At 45.4% G+C, this 17,419-nt stretch overlaps 1 protein-coding gene across 1 annotated transcript in view; it reads right to left on the minus strand.

Moving 5' to 3' along the window:
• Positions 1 to 17,419, minus strand: part of SH3TC2 (SH3 domain and tetratricopeptide repeats 2) — a 108,203-nt gene that overhangs the window by 78,138 nt on the left and 12,646 nt on the right. Inside the window, exon 2 of the mRNA XM_019734346.3 lies at positions 4,125 to 4,213. The gene's annotated coding sequence lies outside the window, so the exon portion shown is untranslated. The remainder of the gene's footprint in view (positions 1 to 4,124; positions 4,214 to 17,419) is intronic.

Raw genomic sequence — 17,419 nt, forward strand, 5'->3', positions numbered from 1 at the left:
TTGGGGATCATCAATAGAGAAATACGTTGGAAATAAGAGAAGGAAGAAGCACTTCCAAGTGGGGAAACACAGAAAGCTCCATGGAGGAGGTGGCCTGGACTTTGCATGTTGAAAGATGGAATTTTGACAGCAGAAATGTGAGAAGAGCATTCCAGCTGGAGGAAAGGTCACTAGTACAAATGCGAGGATAGGAAAGCGGAGACAAGTGGAGGAGCCAGTGGAGCCAGTGAAGTTGGAGGGGCTGTGGGCTTGCTGTTAAGGGAAATGAGAGGCAGAAGCGGAACTAGAACATGGGTCCTCAGTTCCGCTTCATTCGTGCACTTGTCATTTACTCATCAAACATTAAGTGACCACCTATTGGTCTAGAACAGGGCTGTGCTCTGTTCTGAACATTAATCATACACCACTTATTGAGCCCTAATTATACACTCAATGAAAAAAACTTCACCATCAACAAAATGAAAGGCAACCTATGGCATGGGAGAAAATGTTTGTAAATCATGCATCTGATAAGGGGTTGATATCAGGCAAAATATATAAAAAGCTCAATAGTAAAAAAAAAAATCCAATTTTAAAAACATGCAGAAGAACTGAATAGACATTTTTCCAAAGAAAACTGGGCCAATGTGAAAGGTGAAAGGTGCTCAACATCACTAGTCACCAGGGAAACGCAAATCAAAACCACGAGACCACCTCACACCTGTCAGAATGGCTGTCAGCAAAAAGGCAAGAAACAGGTGTTAGAGAGGATGTGGCAAAAAGGGAGCCCTTGTGCACTGTAAGTGAGAATGTAAACTGGTGCAGCCACTATGGAACACAGTATGGAGGTTCCTCAAAAAACTAAAACTAGAACTACCTTATGACCCAGCAATTCCACTTTTGGGTATATAGCTAAAGTAAACAAAATCACTGTCTCCCATGTTCATTGCAGCATTACTTACAATAGCCAAGACATGGAAACAACTCAGGGTCCACTGACAGATGAGTGAATAAAGTTGTGGAACGTATATACAATGGAATATGATATAGTCATAATAAAGAAGGAAATCCTGCCACTTGTGACAACATGGATGGACTTCAAGGGCATTTTGCTAAGTGAAATAAGTCAGACAGCGAAAGACAAATACCATGTCATCTCACTTATATGTGGGATCTAAAAAACAAGAAAAAAACCTCACAGAAACAAAGAACAGATAGCACAGATTGGTGGTTGCCGGTGGTGGGGGATGGCGGTGGGCTAAATGGATGAATGTAGTCAAAAGGTGCAAACTTCCAGTTAAGATGAATTACGTCTTAGGAATGTAATATGCAGCGTGGTGACTATAGTTAACAATACCATTGTATACGTGAAAGTTCTCATCACTAGTAAAAAATGTTGCAACTATGTCAGGTGATAGCTGTTAACTACTTATTGTGGTAATCATTTTCCAATGTATACATGTATCAAATAATTATGTTATACACCTTAAACTAATACAACGTTGTATGTCAATTATATCTCAATAAAACTGAAAATAAAAGTAATTTAAAAAGTGGGAAAAGCATAAGGACAGGGAAACAACAACAAAAGCAAATATTGCTATAAACACTGACTTGGTGTTTGACACTATTCCAGACACTAGCGTTAGAACAATGAGTGAAACAGGCTGAGATTCCTACTCATGTGGAACTTTCAGAATGAAGTTTGTCCAGTTAGCAAAGACCCGCCCGGCAGGTAAGGTTACTTTCTGGAGACTCCCCTACCACCCTAGTCCAAGAGGCTCTTATTCTCACCCTATTTTCTGCTCTACCATCTACCTCAAGACTCCCAGATGCCATCCTTTGACTTTTAATAACTAATGCTTTATTCCAAGTGTTACATTTTCACAATGAGTCTTCTTTTTATAATATGTATATCTCTAAAATAAATTTTATGTTAACAAAATAAAAACAAAAGTAAAAGAACTTCATTTAATCCTTACAACACCACATAAGAGCTAAACTAACATTATCCCCAGTTTAAAGATACGGAAACTAAATGTGAGTGACTTGCCCCACCCACTCAGCTGACAGCGCACAGGAGAGTCCAGCCCGGGCAGGGTGACTCCAGGCCCATGGTCCCCACCACTCGGGTCAGTGCCTGACGCTCTCTCTGTCAGAAGGACCATCTAGCATCTGCGGCCCTATCGCCTGGCAGCCATGAGAAGGTACAGAGGACCAGGCCTCGAGCGAGGTGTTCTCCAGACTTTTCTCGGCAAGGGACGGGAAACGCGCCCTCGCCAAGGGCCGCTGAGGAACTGGCCCAGCAACTCCAGGGGAGAAGGCAGGGCTGCTGACCTGCCCGCCGACCGGGGCAGAAATCACCAAGCTGCTGGCTCTGACCTCACCCGGGAAGGCTCACTGTTCTCTCCAAAATGTCGGTCTCCCACTTCTTGGCTCCCACAGCAAACCTGGGGACAGGAGCGGGCAGCCGAAGCCGCAGCTGGGAAGGTGAGCAGTAAAAGTGTCCTTAAACAAGTGATGTGTCCACTCCTCACACATCGCTCTCCTCCCGACCCATTCAAAGGTAAAGAAACAGGCTCAGAAAGACGAAGTCCTCTGTGCTACACTTTAGGCAATTTTGTGGCAGAGCCTCTATTAGAAGTCAAACCTCAGGAAGCTCAGTTCCACGTGCTTCTCAAAACACGTTTCCACTAATCAGCTCACGTTCCACAATGAAACTCCCTAATGAGAGCCTGGGATAGTGTGTGTGTGTGTGTGTGTGTGTGTGTGTGTGTGTGTGTGTGTGTCTGTGTGTGTCTGTGTTTGCCAAGTACAGGAGGCAAGCCCAGGACTGACACTCCCCACCACTCCCAGGGAAAGGAATGTCTCCAGCCCAGCTTATCTTTCAGAGAAATTGAGGTTTCCAGCATCTGACCCAGTGAATGGGATGGGAAGAAGGAACCCTTCCATCCACCCAGCGAGTCCACCTCCGCTCTTTCCTCTCACCTGGGCAACAAGAGGCCTGGGCAAGCAGCATGGCTGGAAATAGTGAGAAATGGAAGCAACTTAAACGCCCATCAACATGGGAGGGGTCAAGTAATGATGGTGTATTTAGTCAGCAGTGAAAAAGAATGAAGCTGGTCTCCATATAGAGCAAGGAGAGAGCTCTAAGACATATTATGAAGCAAAAATTAAAGAAATTTGCATACAGTACATACACTATGTACGCATCACATTTATGGACAAAAGTAAACTATGTGGATGCCTTTGAATGTACAGAAAAAGGATCATATCAGCCTGATGATGGCGACCCATTTATTCAGTCCACAAAATGGGAGCCCTCTCTGCGCTGCCAGCACTGGGCTGGGTGAGGGCATCAGCAGAGGGCAGAGCAGACGGCATCCCTGTCCTACTGTAGCCAGGTAAGTGATGGGGTAAGGGAGCGGGTGGGGGAAAGGAACTGTCTCTTCATTTAATGTTCTCTGTATTATCTGAAGGTTTTAACAATAATAAGTTTTGTGTGAATGTGTCCTTATAAATACATAAATACATGAAGAAGAACGAGAGGGAGATGAGAAGGAGGAGCGATTCGTGACTTAGTTTGGTGTGCCCAGGTAAACAGAGGAAGGAGGCCTGGGTGTGTCCTTAGGCTGCTACATTGCAAAGGCAACACTAGTTCCTAAGCAAGACGTCCACAGTGTCTTGGAAGGGAAAGGAAGCCAATGAAGTCATATTATATTTTCTGCAACAGGCGTCTCCCCGCCCACTGTGGTCTCCTGGGGCCCCACACAGAGCTCCACCTGGAGCTGGGGACAACCCTGGACGGGCTCTGTGGACCGAGCTCATGAAACTCTGCGTTGTCTTCTGTTAATGTGTTCACCTGGAGACATGGTTTCCATACTGTCCTCTCCCTGGTCATGCATCTCCTTCTGGACTCTGGCCTCTGTATGGAACCAGCCACTTAGGGAGCCGCCTCCTCGCTCTGCTGCCCACACAGACCAGTCAGGAGCAGGTGACAGAGGGTAACACAGATTCATGGAGGGACACACGCTTCCAATCTGACTCCCACCCTGTCCCTGTACTGGTCTACACCGAAAAAACCAGGAACATAAGCATTGGCCAATAGGGCAGCAAACATCTTGCTCCTCATTTGATGCTCTTACCTCTCAGCACCAAATTGGATCGTCAGAGTCCTCAGTTTGAATCCTGGCTCTGTCAGCGTCAAGCTGTATTCTCTTAGGCATATTTACTCCTATGTAAAAAAAAAAAAAAAAAAAAAAAAAATTATTAGTTAGTATTATTACCCAATGGGGATAATAAAAAGGCTTACCTCACAGAATAGCTGTTCAGAGTAAAAGCAGGATTGAAAGTGTCTTTTACTTGTACAGAGCTTGTACACATATGTGCGTGAATGTCTCAGTCCTGGTTCTGCCTGTTTTAGGCACTTTCCATGCACCTGGAATGTGGGGGCTGGAGGAAAAGGTGCTCAAGTGAGCAGAATGTGCCTGGCAGGCCTGAGAGAGACAAAATCTCAGTTCCAACTAAAAAGCCTATAAGGAAACGCATCCAAGTAAAACCAGACTTGCCTGTCCTCAGAGATAATCAGAAGATTCCATTTGGTTGCCTCTGACCAAGAGCACCCTCACGGCATTTCTCTCTCGCGCACCTCACTGACTGGCATCCCCGATGGACTTGAGTTTCGAAAGCTATTTACTTAGGAACAAAAAATAAAGTCACGGGCCAGCCTGGTGGCTCAGGCGGTTAGAGCTCTGTGCTCCTAACTCCGAAGGCTGCCGGTTCGATTCCCACATGGGCCAGTGGGCTCTCAACCACAAGGCTGCCAGTTCGATTCCTCGACTCCCGCAAGGGATGGTGGGCAGCGCCCCCTGCAACTAAGATTGAACACAGCACCTTGAGCTGAGCTGCCGCTGAGCTCCCGGATGGCTCAGTTGGTTGGAGCATGTCCTCTTAACCACAAGGTTGCTGGTTCGACTCCCGCAAGGGATGGTGGGCTGTGCCCCCTGCAATCTAGCAACGGCAACTGGACCTGGAGCTGAGCTGCACCCTCCACAACTAAGACTGAAAGAACAACAACTTGAAGCTGAACAGAACCCTCCACAACTAAGACTGAAAGGACAACAACTTGACTTGGAGAAAAGTCCTGGAAGTGCACACTGTTCCCCAATAAAGTCCTGTTCCCCTTCCCCAATTAAAAAAAAAAAGAAGAAGAAGAAATTAAAATTCTGGCCCTTTAAAAATAAATAAATAAATAAAAATTTAAAAAATAAAGTCACATACTCCATTCTTTTTATCATTATGATTTTTGGCTTCCTAGTCTAACGGATCTGTTTTACAGATAGGTGGCTCTGTCTTGTTCTTTTTCTGAGTTTTATTGATAAATTTCAGAGCATGACCTTGAACAAATCAAACATTTCCTCTTTCAGTCGCTTCCCCCCTCCCTTACCTGACGTAGCTGAGTCCCCACACTGTGCAGGTCTTGCTTCCTTTGGACTTTCACCAAGTTCATTTGAAAAAGGTGGGCCCAGATCTGCACCCAGGGGTCCCCATGTGTCCTGCCCTTACGCACTGGCCCCTTTGTCATTTCACTCACTATACTTCTACTGTAGCCACGTTTACATCAGTCAGGGATTCGAGAGATTGTCCTAGAATCACACTTTGAGCAACATGCCACAGACCAGTGCTTCTCCAGACTGGGACAGGTTTATTCAAATGCAGATGCCCAGACCTCACTCTATCCGGGGAATCATCAAAGCCTCTGGAAAGAGGATCCCTGGAAAAATGTTATATACTTCCTAGGTGATTCTGACTAGCTGAAATTTTGGTAACTACTGCTCCAGGGTTCCTTTCACAGGGACGAGGGACAGGGAACAGACGTCAGAGGTCTTCAATGCTAGCCAGGCTCTCCTTTCTTAACCGGATCCACAGCAAAATCAATTTAAAGTCTTCACCAGCAGGGAGCAGCCCAGGCAGGACATTTGCGCTGCAGAGAAAAACTGGTGAGCTGTTTGATTCTTCACGGGTACGGTGATCACAAATGACAACCTATAATGGTACAGGAGGTCCCTGCTTATGAAGCTCCTCCACAGTCATTGGCTCGTTTACAATCTTGTTCCGTGCCTGTGAAGCTGCAGGCCTTTGTGTAAGCCAAAGAAGTCAGGTGATTCCTCTATGACCTTATTTCTAACAATTGGTAGAAGTGGGTTTTCACACACATTCGCTGGGGGAGAAAGGGAATGACAGGGAAAGAACCATATACAGTAGGTTCATCGTTTAGAACTTATAAGAGATCATGTACCAGACACACACACATGCACACGGCACAACCTTCACTCCTAAACCTCACCCCTACCTTTAGCAATTCTGCTTCACAATAAGGTCCACATGCTTCTCACCTACACAAACTACATTCCTATCACAGTTAAGCAAACAAGGGTAACAAACTTATCCATATACTTACATATGCAGTCAGCAAAAGAGAGAGTGAGTGAGAGGGAACCATTTAAATACATAGGCTAGCTCTTCTCAATTCTAAAAGTATATTTTAATACCATATAGACCACTGCTTCTCAACCATTAAAGTGAAAACAAGCCACCTGGCAAGCTTATTAAAAATGCAGATTCAGATTCTGTAGGATTGAAGCAGGGCCTGAGTCTCGCATTTTCTAAAAAGCTCCCAGGCCACCGGTGTGATGGCTGCTAGTCCATCGACCACACTTTAGGTACTAGCAGCAGCCTATGTCACCCACTGCCACTCCTTTCCATGGGTGGAGCCCTCACGTGAGCATGAGATGGGAGCAATGGAACTGCCACCCCCCAGTTGCTTGCCTTTCACTGGGTGAGGATCTCTCCCCACTGAGAGTAACTCAGGTGTTTAAAGACATATAAGTATTGTTCACGTGGGGTCCGGGGTTCCTAAATCAAGCCCACCAATGAACCTGAAAGTCACCTGAACAAACTATGATCATACCATAGCTCCAGGCTTCTAAGTCGTTCCAAGGATGATTTCAACTAAGTGAGATTTTCAGGTGCTAACCTCGGATGTGATGTGAGTCCCACGTAGGCAACACTAATTGGCTTGGAGTCAAGTCTGTGAGTGTTTTATTTTGTTCTAATGTTTCATCACTCAATTCCAGTTATTCTTAACCAGGGGCAATTTTGCCTCCATTGGGACATTTGACAACATCTGGAGACATTTTTGGTTGTCACAACCAGCTACTCCATGCTAGTGGGGAGAGGCCAGAAATGCTGCTAAACATCCTACACTGCATAGGACAGCAGCCACGACAAACAATTATCCAGCCCCAAATTTCAGTGGTGCCACCATCAAGAAATTGTGCTCTATATAACTCATACCGATCCAAACTTTTGGCAACTTATTGAATGATTATTCAAATACTTCCACAGATGAGGGGAAAGGAAAATATTATAGGCAGCCATTCAAACTGGATACCTTGCTTTCCACTGGGCAGGAAAGTTTAGTGGCCAAGGGGTCCAGTGATGGGGTTTGAATGCCAGTTCTTCTACCAACAAGCTAAATGGAATTGGACAGGTTAGACAAAATCTCTCAACTTTAATTTCCTCAGACGTCAAATAACCTAAGCCTCCCAAGGACAGGGACCATCTCTATTTGGGGCAGCAAAGTATATACTTTCTCCTGGCACATAGTAAGTGCTTGTGTGTTTATTGAAGAAATGCATGGGACCTGACTTCCTTATAACAATCATTTTCTTAATCTGATGCTGGTTGCTACTTTTAAAATTTTGATTAGAGACTTGAATGTTAGGGATTCCTATTATCTGCTGTACCTTCTCCTAGCAGAGCCAGACTTGCATTCCAGGATATACGTATATAGGGTCCCGTACTATGTATGTCCAGGATTGGTACTGGGAAAAACTGGAGGCTCTAGCATCAGACCACCTGGGTTCAAATTTTAGCTCCATCACTCTGTGAGCTTAGACATGTGACTTACTCTCTCCAAACCTCAGTTTCTTCATTTGAAAAAACAGGGGTAATAACAATGGGATTGTAATAGCTATCTATGGTATCAGATGGGTAGTAAACCTGTTGGGGTTATCCCTTTGTGAAGTTGGTAAGTGTCTAATCACTATGTCGTTTTGTACACCTGAGACTAAAAAGAAAATGTAACACGGGGTCGTAACAATTCCTATCGCACAGGGCTCTTGGAAGATTTAAAGTTAAATGAGAGAATGGATGCAAAGTTCCTAGCACAGCGCCTGGCACACAAGTATCCAGTAAAAGGAGGCTTCATCATTCTTTTGGCCTCCAGCTTCCAAATGAACAGCACCTGCCCAGTGATCTCTCCAAAGAGAAGCAGAGGCACAGAACTGAAATCAGAACCAGGCCCCAGAGACCAAGCTGACCAGGCTCCCTTCTGCTGATGGAAAGTGGGGCACTCACCCCTCTCACTTCCCACTCCATATGCCTGAACGAGGGGTTTTGGAACAAATATCCCATACTCTTCTGCAGGCCCACTTAGTCATATTCAGAAGACAGCCCCCGTGACTAGCTACGCAGCATTCTCATTCTGCTATAGGGCCAAAGGACACCAATAAAGATGTCAAAGCTGAAAATGTTTGGAGAGCAAAGAAACAAATGAGGGGAGAAAGCTGCAGCCTTTGATTCAATAATGAATTTTGCATAAAGGCTCCGTGTTACGTGCACAAGAGAGTATACTGCCACATGCTCTGTTTCCATTTTTCATGAGAAGGAGGAAAATGGGGGGCAAAAAGCAAACTGATATTAGGAACATATTAAAGAAAGTGTATTCAAGCTTCTATCTGCATTTGAGCACATGGACCCAAACCATTTCTATTTTATAATGTAGTAAAAGCGTGGAGCTGAAAGGAAGCATCAGGTCCAATCCTTTCGTCTTTGAGATGAACAAAGTGAAGCATCTGGGCATTAAGGAAAAGGCCCCACACCTTCAGCCTCATGGTGGCCGACGTGGCATGAGGAGCCATGGGGCTTGTCCCTTCCTCCAATTCTGCCTGACTCAGGATTGAGCCCTGACTGTAAGGGACTCGTAGGAAACTCAGAGTCCTTCTTCTCCAAGAGCACACTTTTCACTAGCTTGTGAAGTTCACACATTTATTCCAATAATTTTTGCCGAGCACGTACTATGTGCCAGATGCCACTCTTGGTACTTGGGCTACAGAGGAGAACAGGACAGGGGCCTGCTCCTGCTGCACCTGCCTTCCAGTGGGCAACACCGTCGATAAAAGTGCACAAATAAAGTGTCCAGCATACTTTCTGGTGGTGTCCCACGCTCTCTGGGAAATAAAAATGCTTGCTGTGACAGAGGAGCTCATGGGGGAAGGGCAGCTTGGAAGGCCTCACGAGGAGATGAGATCTGAGCCATGAGAAGGAGCCAGTCCCATGGAAGTTAGAGGGAAGAGGGTTCAGGTCAGAAGGAAGAGCAGCCACGAACAGCCAAGCAAGCACGGGACGCAGAATGAACAGAAAGGAAGCCTGTGTGGCCGGAACAGAGTAGGCAAGGCGGAGATGCCAGGAGAGGAGGTCATAGCCGTGGGCAAGGCAGCATGCTGAGAAGGCAGGCACTTGCCTGAGGTCCCCAGGAGGCAAAAGCAGGACTAAGATTCAAACTACAGCCTCCAGGCTCACAGTTGCTATGGTTGTGTATCAGCTTTGCTGTGCAGGCCCTTCCCTCACGGAGCCTCACCAGGTCAGTCCCAGGAGGACCCTGCCACGCTGGACCTGACCTCACCACTCACAATCAGAACCTACCACAGACAGGCGTCCAAAGGCCCAAGGAGCCCCCGGGAGCAGAGTGGTTGGATGGCCGTGAAATGGAAAGTGGACCTCTCCCTTCCCTTTCGTCACTGTGACTCACGCAGGGCTCATGAATGAGCCCTGCCAGCCCAGAGGAAGGGCTCAATAAGTCTATGGCTAATTTTTTTTATCATTATTAATAATTTTTAATTACACAAAAACTCATAAATACAGAATGAAATAAAACATGATCCCTAAGGCTTCAACTCCTCTGTTCCAATTCTGGTCATCTTGCCAGTCCCCTACCTCCATCCCATCGAGAGCTCAATAGTATTATTATCAGTAAGTGTATAGTGTTCCAGACCATTTCTTAGGCCTTAAAATGCATATGTGTGTATTCCTAGAAAAGACAGTGTAATTGTTATGGGTTCGTTTTCATAAACTGTAGCATACTATATGTAACGGCTCTGCAGCTTCTCTTTGCCCTCATCAGACACTAATAGGACTTGAGTAGCTTTCCAGGTTATTACATAAGCACCCACCTCATTTAGCTAATTGCTGCACAATATTCCTATCATAATATGCTACTGTTTTTCTCCCTATGAATTGTACTTTAAACTATTTCCAATTTTCTTTGTATTACAAAATAACACTGCAATGAAATCTGCTCTCCGTCCATTTTGTGAGTGTTCCTCTACGGTACATGGAGGACTTTGCTCTCCGATGCAATTGCCAAATGGAAGCAGAATCAGTCGTGGGAACTTCGAAGCACCTAGTGGTTGTCTAGACTCCAAAGACCTTTCCGTACCATTACTACCCTCACCATTAACTCACTGCATGATGCTAGGCAGTTCCCAGTGCCCGTCGGACTTATTTCTGATGAACTCTAAGAACTCTCACAGTGCTAGCAATCTAGAACTGTATGATTCCAGGTAGTAAGCCTAGGGTGCGCTCTCCCAAGTACTGGTTCAGTTCCCATTCGGTGGTTACAAGGCACTTGCAGGAGGCGTGTGGATTGCAGTGAGTCACTCCAAGCAGTGGAACGCCCTTTACTGGTGTTCCTGGAGAAGTAACTAGTGCACACATTCCGCTGACTTCTGTTTGCCCTTTTCCATGGCCTTCCTGAATATCAGGGGATATGATGTCACCTTCTGCAAATTCTGTGTAAATGCCTGAGTTTGAATCTCTAATTTATAATGAGGGAAAAATAATCAACACCTACTTTGCATAGACTTTAGTTTTACAAAGCACACGGTTCATTTCATTCCTGGAACAACCCCGAGATATACACAGGAAAGGGATAATTGTAATACATATTATAATGATGTTTAATTGACACCGTTATTCATTACAGCTGAGTAGATTGAGCCAACAAGAATTAATTGGTTACCCAAGGTCACATAGCTAGGAAGTGAGGGCGAACCCAGAAACCAGGTCTCTTCTGATTCCCAGTGCTTTTCTCTTGCACAGGACAACACTGGACTTCCCAGCTGTGTGGCTGTGAAAACTCATTTGTAATCCTAACAACTAGGAAAAACACACATTCTCAGAAGATTCTAAAGGACTTTGTGGAAGACCATATTCAGAGATAGAATTTAGGTTTTCAAGAGCCAAGTGAATAAAGAGAGAAGAGAGCCAAGTTTAGGGGAAGAGGGCATGGGAGTTAATTTAACTAAACTCTAAGAAGAAATGAATAAATCCATGTTGTCTAAGGGGCTTTTACCCCACCCATGAATTAAAGATACTCTCTGGGATACTTTAGTTAGCTGGTCATGGAAGGCCTCCCTAAGTAGGTGGCAATTACGCTAAGACTTGGAGAGAGATCCAAGATGGTAGAGTAGACAAACACACTGTGCCTGCCTCCTCCCGTGAACACATTAAAATTACAACTAAATTATAGAACAATCACCCTGGAGAACCATCTGAAGTCTAGCTGAACAGTTTTATAACTAAGGATATAAAGAAGAAGGCTCGTCGAGACTCGTAGAAGGGGTAGAGACACAAAACAGGCCGGGTTCAAAACCTCTGTGTGACAGTTTAGAATCAGGAGGGATAGCTCAGCCATGGAGGTTCCCCTCAGGGGAGCGAGGGACCCCAGCCTCGCACCAGGCTCCCCAGCCCAGAGTACTGGTGCTAGGAGGAGCCCCCACAACACGTGGCTGTGAAAAACAGTGGGGATTTGCCCCATCCTGGTGGGATGGAAGGCTGCAGGAAACCCAGACATCCTCCTAAGGGGCCCGCACACAAACTCTCTTGCAGACACTCACCCTGGGCTCTGGCAGCGAAACAGCGACTTAGAGGACATTGGAGACATGAAAAGAGACTGAGTTGTGTGGCTTCTGGGAGTGAACTGGAGGAACTGTCACCATTTTACCCGTGAGGGGTCCTCTTCTGTGTAGTCAGCAGGCAGACGCCATCTTTCCTGAGTTGAGCCCTCCCTCACAGGCCAAATCTGAATCTGATTGGTCTGCTGAGCTCTGCTGCTCCACGCTGCTAACTCTGATGGGACTCCAACCCACCCAATTCCCCCAACTCCAGAGGCACTTTCTCCTGAGCAGCCAGCCCCGCCCACATCGCACTCTTTCTTAGAAAACTATCAGGGTTCATGAGCCCCAGGCAGGCAGTGTGCTCTGAGACATTTGCTGAGTAGCTCCAAGCTCAGCATGAACACCAAACTATAATCTATATTAACCTGGTGACCACAACTCTTCCCACTCTAGTGACTTCCTGAGTCACTGTCTCACCCAACTTGTTTATCACACATGGCTTTATCAGCAGCTGAACCTTAAGGGAGCTGGCAGGTAGCAGCAGGCCTCAGGGTATCCTAGCTTGTTGCAGAGCTACCCTAGGCCCAGTACTGGTGGCAGCCGTCCTCAGTTCACAGTATGGCCTCTCCCATGTGCCTCTAGGTTTAGCACAGGCAGTGAACAACTCTAAATCGCTTTGTACCTCCTACCAGGTAGTCCTTGGCTGCTCAGAGGCAGTCGGTGACCTGGGCCTGCACTGGAGCCCCTCCCAAGAGGCCCCGGAACCAACACACCTGGAGGTTGGCTTCAGAGCACAGCAGAACACTACCCAATTAGCCCCACAAGCAGCATACACATAGGGTGGTCTCAACAGGCACCAGAGCCTGCTGTGGCAAATCCTACTTAGTGAGGTAAGACCCCCACACAGCAGCTTGTGAGCTGTGGATGTAGCCAAATCCCAGAGCCAGTCAGCCTACTGACATGTCAATAGCAATCAAGGCTCAAGTACAACAGAAGAGCACACACGAACCACACAAGGGACACTCCAGGTGGGGAAATGAGAGCCTAGAGAGAGAAAAGGAGCCCAGCACAAGTGACCAGGGAGACTGTGTCACTGGGCATCACAGGACATAAGGCCAAGGGGCCAAGACTAGGAGATGTAGCAGATCTACTTAATACATAGAAACAAACGCGGAGAGGCAGCCAAAATGAGGGAACAAAGAAATACATCCCAAATGAAAGAACAAGAGGAAACTCCAGAACAAGAACTAAACAAAATGGAGGCAAGCAACCTACCAGAGATATAGTTTAAAACAATGGTTATAAGAATGTTCAAGGAACTTAATGAGAACTTCAACAGAGAGATAGCAAGCATTAAAAAAGGACATAAAACCCATTAAGAAGAACCAGTCAGAAGTGAAGAATACAATAACTGAAAGGAAGAATGCACTAGAAGAAATTACCCGCAGACCTGATGAAGCAGAGGATCAAATCAGTGATTTGGAAGACAAGGTAGCAGAAAACGTCCAATTGGAACAGCAAAAAGAAAAAAGAATCCCAAAAAAAATGGCATAGTTTAAGAGACCTCTGGGACAACATCAAGCATAACAACATTCACACCAGAAGGAGAGAAGAGAGGGCAAGGGATTGAGAACCTATTTGAAGAAATAATGACTGAAAACTTTCCTAACCTGGTGAAGGAAGTAGACATAAATGTCCAGAAAGTGCAGAGTCCCAAACAAGATGAACCCAAACAGGCCCACACCAACACACATTATAATTAAAATGGCAAAGGTTAAAGACAAAGAGAGAATCCTAAAAGCAGCGAGAGAAAGGCAACTAGTAACTTATAAGGCAGCTCCCATAAGATTGTCAGCTGATTTCTCAGCAGACACTTTCAGGCCATAGGGGATTAGCACAAAATATTCAATGTGATGAAAAACAAGGGCCTACAACCAAGACTTCTCTACCCAGCAAGGCATCATTTAAAATCAAAGGAGAGATAAAGAGCTTCCGAAACAAGAAAAAGGTAAAGGGGTTCATCACCACCAAACCAGTATTACAAGGAATGTTAAAGGGACTTCTTTAAGATGGGGGGGGGAAAAAGATCAAAATTACGAATAATAAAATGGCAATAGCTACATATCTACCAACAATTACTTCAATGTAAATGGATTAAATGCGCCAATCAAAAGACATAGGCGGGCTAAATGGATAAGAAAATAAAACCCTTACATGTGCTGAAAGACACACACACAGAGACTGAAAGTAAAGGGATGGAAAAAGATATTTGATAAAAATGGAAACAAAAACAAAAGCTGCGGTAGCAATACTTATACCAGACAAAATAAACTTTAAAACAAAGGCTATGACAAGAGACAAAGAAGGACCCAGTAATCCCACTTCTGGGTATTTATACAAAGAAATCCAAAATGCTACTTCGAGGGGACGTGTGCCACCATGTGTTCATTGCAGCATTGTTTGCAGTGGCCAACACGTGGAGGCAGCCTGTGTATCCATTGATAGAAGAATGAATAAAGAGGAGGTGGTACATATATACAATGGAATATTGTGTAGCCCGGGAAGGGAATGGGTTCTTGCCATCTGCGGTAGCATGCATGGGCCTGGAGGGTATTGTGCTGAGTGGAGTATGTCAGACAGAGAAAGACAGATGCAATGGGATTTCACTTATATGTAGAATCTAAAGAAGAAAATAAATGAACAAACAAAAGAGAAACAAACTCATAGATACAGAGAATATTTTGATGGTTGTCAGATGGGAGGGGGATTGGGGTGGCTGAAAAAAAGATAAGGGATTAAGAAGCAGAAATTGGTTGTCGCAAAGTAGTCATGGGGATATAGGGTACAGCATAAGGAATACAGTCAATAATATTGTAATAACTATGTATGGTGTCAGATGGGTACTAGATTTATGTGGGTGATCGATGGGAGGGAGATTGGGGGACAGGATGAAAAAGGTGAAGGGATTAAGAAGTACAAATTGGCAGTTACAAAATAGTCATGGGGATGTAAAGTAAAACATAGGGGATATAGTCAATGATATGGTAATAACTATGTGTAATGCCAGGTGGGAACTAGACTAGTCAGGGGATCACTTCTTAAACTATGTAAATGGCTAACCACTATGCTGTACACCTGAAATTAATATGAATAATATTAAATTTCAACTGTCATTGAAAAAATTTAAAAGGGGACAAAAAAGATGAAGGGGAATAAAAGGTCCAAATTCCCAGGTATAAAACAAATAAGTCACGGGGATGTAATGTACAGCATGGGGAATAGAGTCAATTATATTGTGATAGCGTGGTACAGTGCCAGATGGTTGCCGGACTTAGCATAGTGATCACTTCCTTAGGTATATAAATGTTGGATAACTCTGGTGTACCCTTGAAACTAATATAATATTGTATGTTAGCTATATTTTTAATAAAAATCTTTTAAAAAGCTAAGACTTGGAGGATGAGATTCCAGCTTTGCAAAGAAAAAGGAGAAGAGCAAACCAGATGTAGGGACCAGTGTGTGACAAATTCCCGAGATGGGCAAACTCACTGGGAGACCAGGGAGTCCCTCTGTGCAGGGAGCCAAAGGGAGAGGGGGTATGAGTTGAGGTGGGCCCCCTATGACTGACCTGGGAAGTCAGTGCTAGGGGAGTTCAGAGGATGGCTGCCAGGAGAGGATGGGCCTTGAGGGTAACTCGAGGAAATGATTGGCTTTATTCAAAGGAGGAGGGCACTACCAGCAGAACCGTAGGCAGAAGAGACATTATTGGTGGATAAGGAGTAAGACACAGTCTCTTCATCTGCAAAATGGGAAAGTAGGATAGAAGGCTCACTGAGGTCCCTTTTAGATACCAAGACGGAAACTGAGCCAAGAGCAGCTTGGCCAAGGGAATGGCAGGGCTGAGTCCAGCTCTCAGATCTCCCAGATTCCCATCCGGAGCTGGCTCCACCCCAGCTCCTGGCTTCCGCTGGCAGGGAGACTGGCAGGAAGGAGGCTCGGGCTGTGGTCGGATGTGAGCGCAAAGCCCCAGCAGAACCCCGTGGTGGGACTGTCTGCCCAGAGCTCCCTTGCAAACCCCCAACACTCTGATCTCAAAGCCAGTTCCTTTGTTTCCCCCAGAAGCTTCCCAAAGACCTCAGGAACCCCTTTGATTTTTTTTTTTTTTTAAATATTTCTCCACAAAACAATGTGAGGAACAGAGGAAAAGCATGGCCCCATCACAAAGCTGTTACAGCCAGAAAAACAGGCCTGTGTTCTGCTAATTCCATCTAGGTTTCAGGGCTTCCCAGAGAAGAAAAGGGGCGCAGACATGGAGTTAGGCAGCACCACACAAAGCACCATCTCCTGGTGGGAAGTCCACTGTTTGTCCAGGGCCTGGGTCTCAATGCAAACCAGTGGTGCCCCTGACGGAGCAAAGGTCCTTGCAGCAGCCTAGTATGTGCTCAGACTTTCTGCCAAACTCCAACCACAGGACACTTAGAAGCAAGAACATTAGAGTGAAAGGAACCTCAAGGCTCATCTGGTCCAATCCTCCATTATAAATGTTGAAACTCAGGCCCACAGTGGATCAACTTAGAAGTCAGTCAGGTTGTTCCAAGGCGCAGAATAGCTCAAGCGTATGAGCACTTCTGGCTTCCTGATACTGTGCTAAGCTGTTATCTCTGTCATTGTTGGCGACACTCATAGTGATGTAGGTACTGCTGTGATCCCTGCTTTACATGAGGAATCTATGGCCCAGAGAGGTTAAGTCACTTGCCTGAGGTCACACAGCTATAAAGAGTGGAGCCAGGACTCTAATCCAGACCATTTCATCCCACTGTTTCCAGCCTTCTTCACACCCTGCTGCATCCGAACTGTCAGCAGGACTGCTAACCTCCCGGCCCAGTACAGCCACTTCCATCCTGGGCCCGTTAATCCCGAACATGGTTTTGACTACCTGCAACCCACTGAGCATTTCCACAAAGAAGCCATGAGACCCATCACTGGTGTCCGGTCCTGCCTGCCCTTCCACATGATTCTCTCTTTGGCCACTTAGTTCTGTACCTCTCCTTTTCCCCCTCTCCCCCGATCCCACACTAACTCAGAATGGCTGTTCTTTCTTCTTCAGCCTCAGTTCAAATGTCACTTGTTGAGGGAGACATCTCTCTTTCAGTGTCTGTTACTGCCCTCTCTTCACTAACTTTACAGATTGTCATCAGACATCTATGTGTTTGTTTATGTATTGTCTCTTCCCCCATGTTTCTGCCAGGCACTGTGCTTGGCACGAAATAAACACTCAATTAGAAGTTGTTGAATAAATGAGCTAATGGAAGAATGAACTAAAAAAACCTTAGTTCTTTTTCAAATAAATGCTTGCCAAAATCTTGTACTTATTCAAATGATTTTGTTAAACCAACATAATCCAAACATTCACCATGACC

The sequence above is a fragment of the Rhinolophus sinicus genome, chromosome 5 (genome assembly GCF_057876585.1).
Source record: "Rhinolophus sinicus isolate RSI-liver-muscle chromosome 5, RSI-T2T, whole genome shotgun sequence".
NCBI lineage: Eukaryota > Metazoa > Chordata > Mammalia > Chiroptera > Rhinolophidae > Rhinolophus > Rhinolophus sinicus.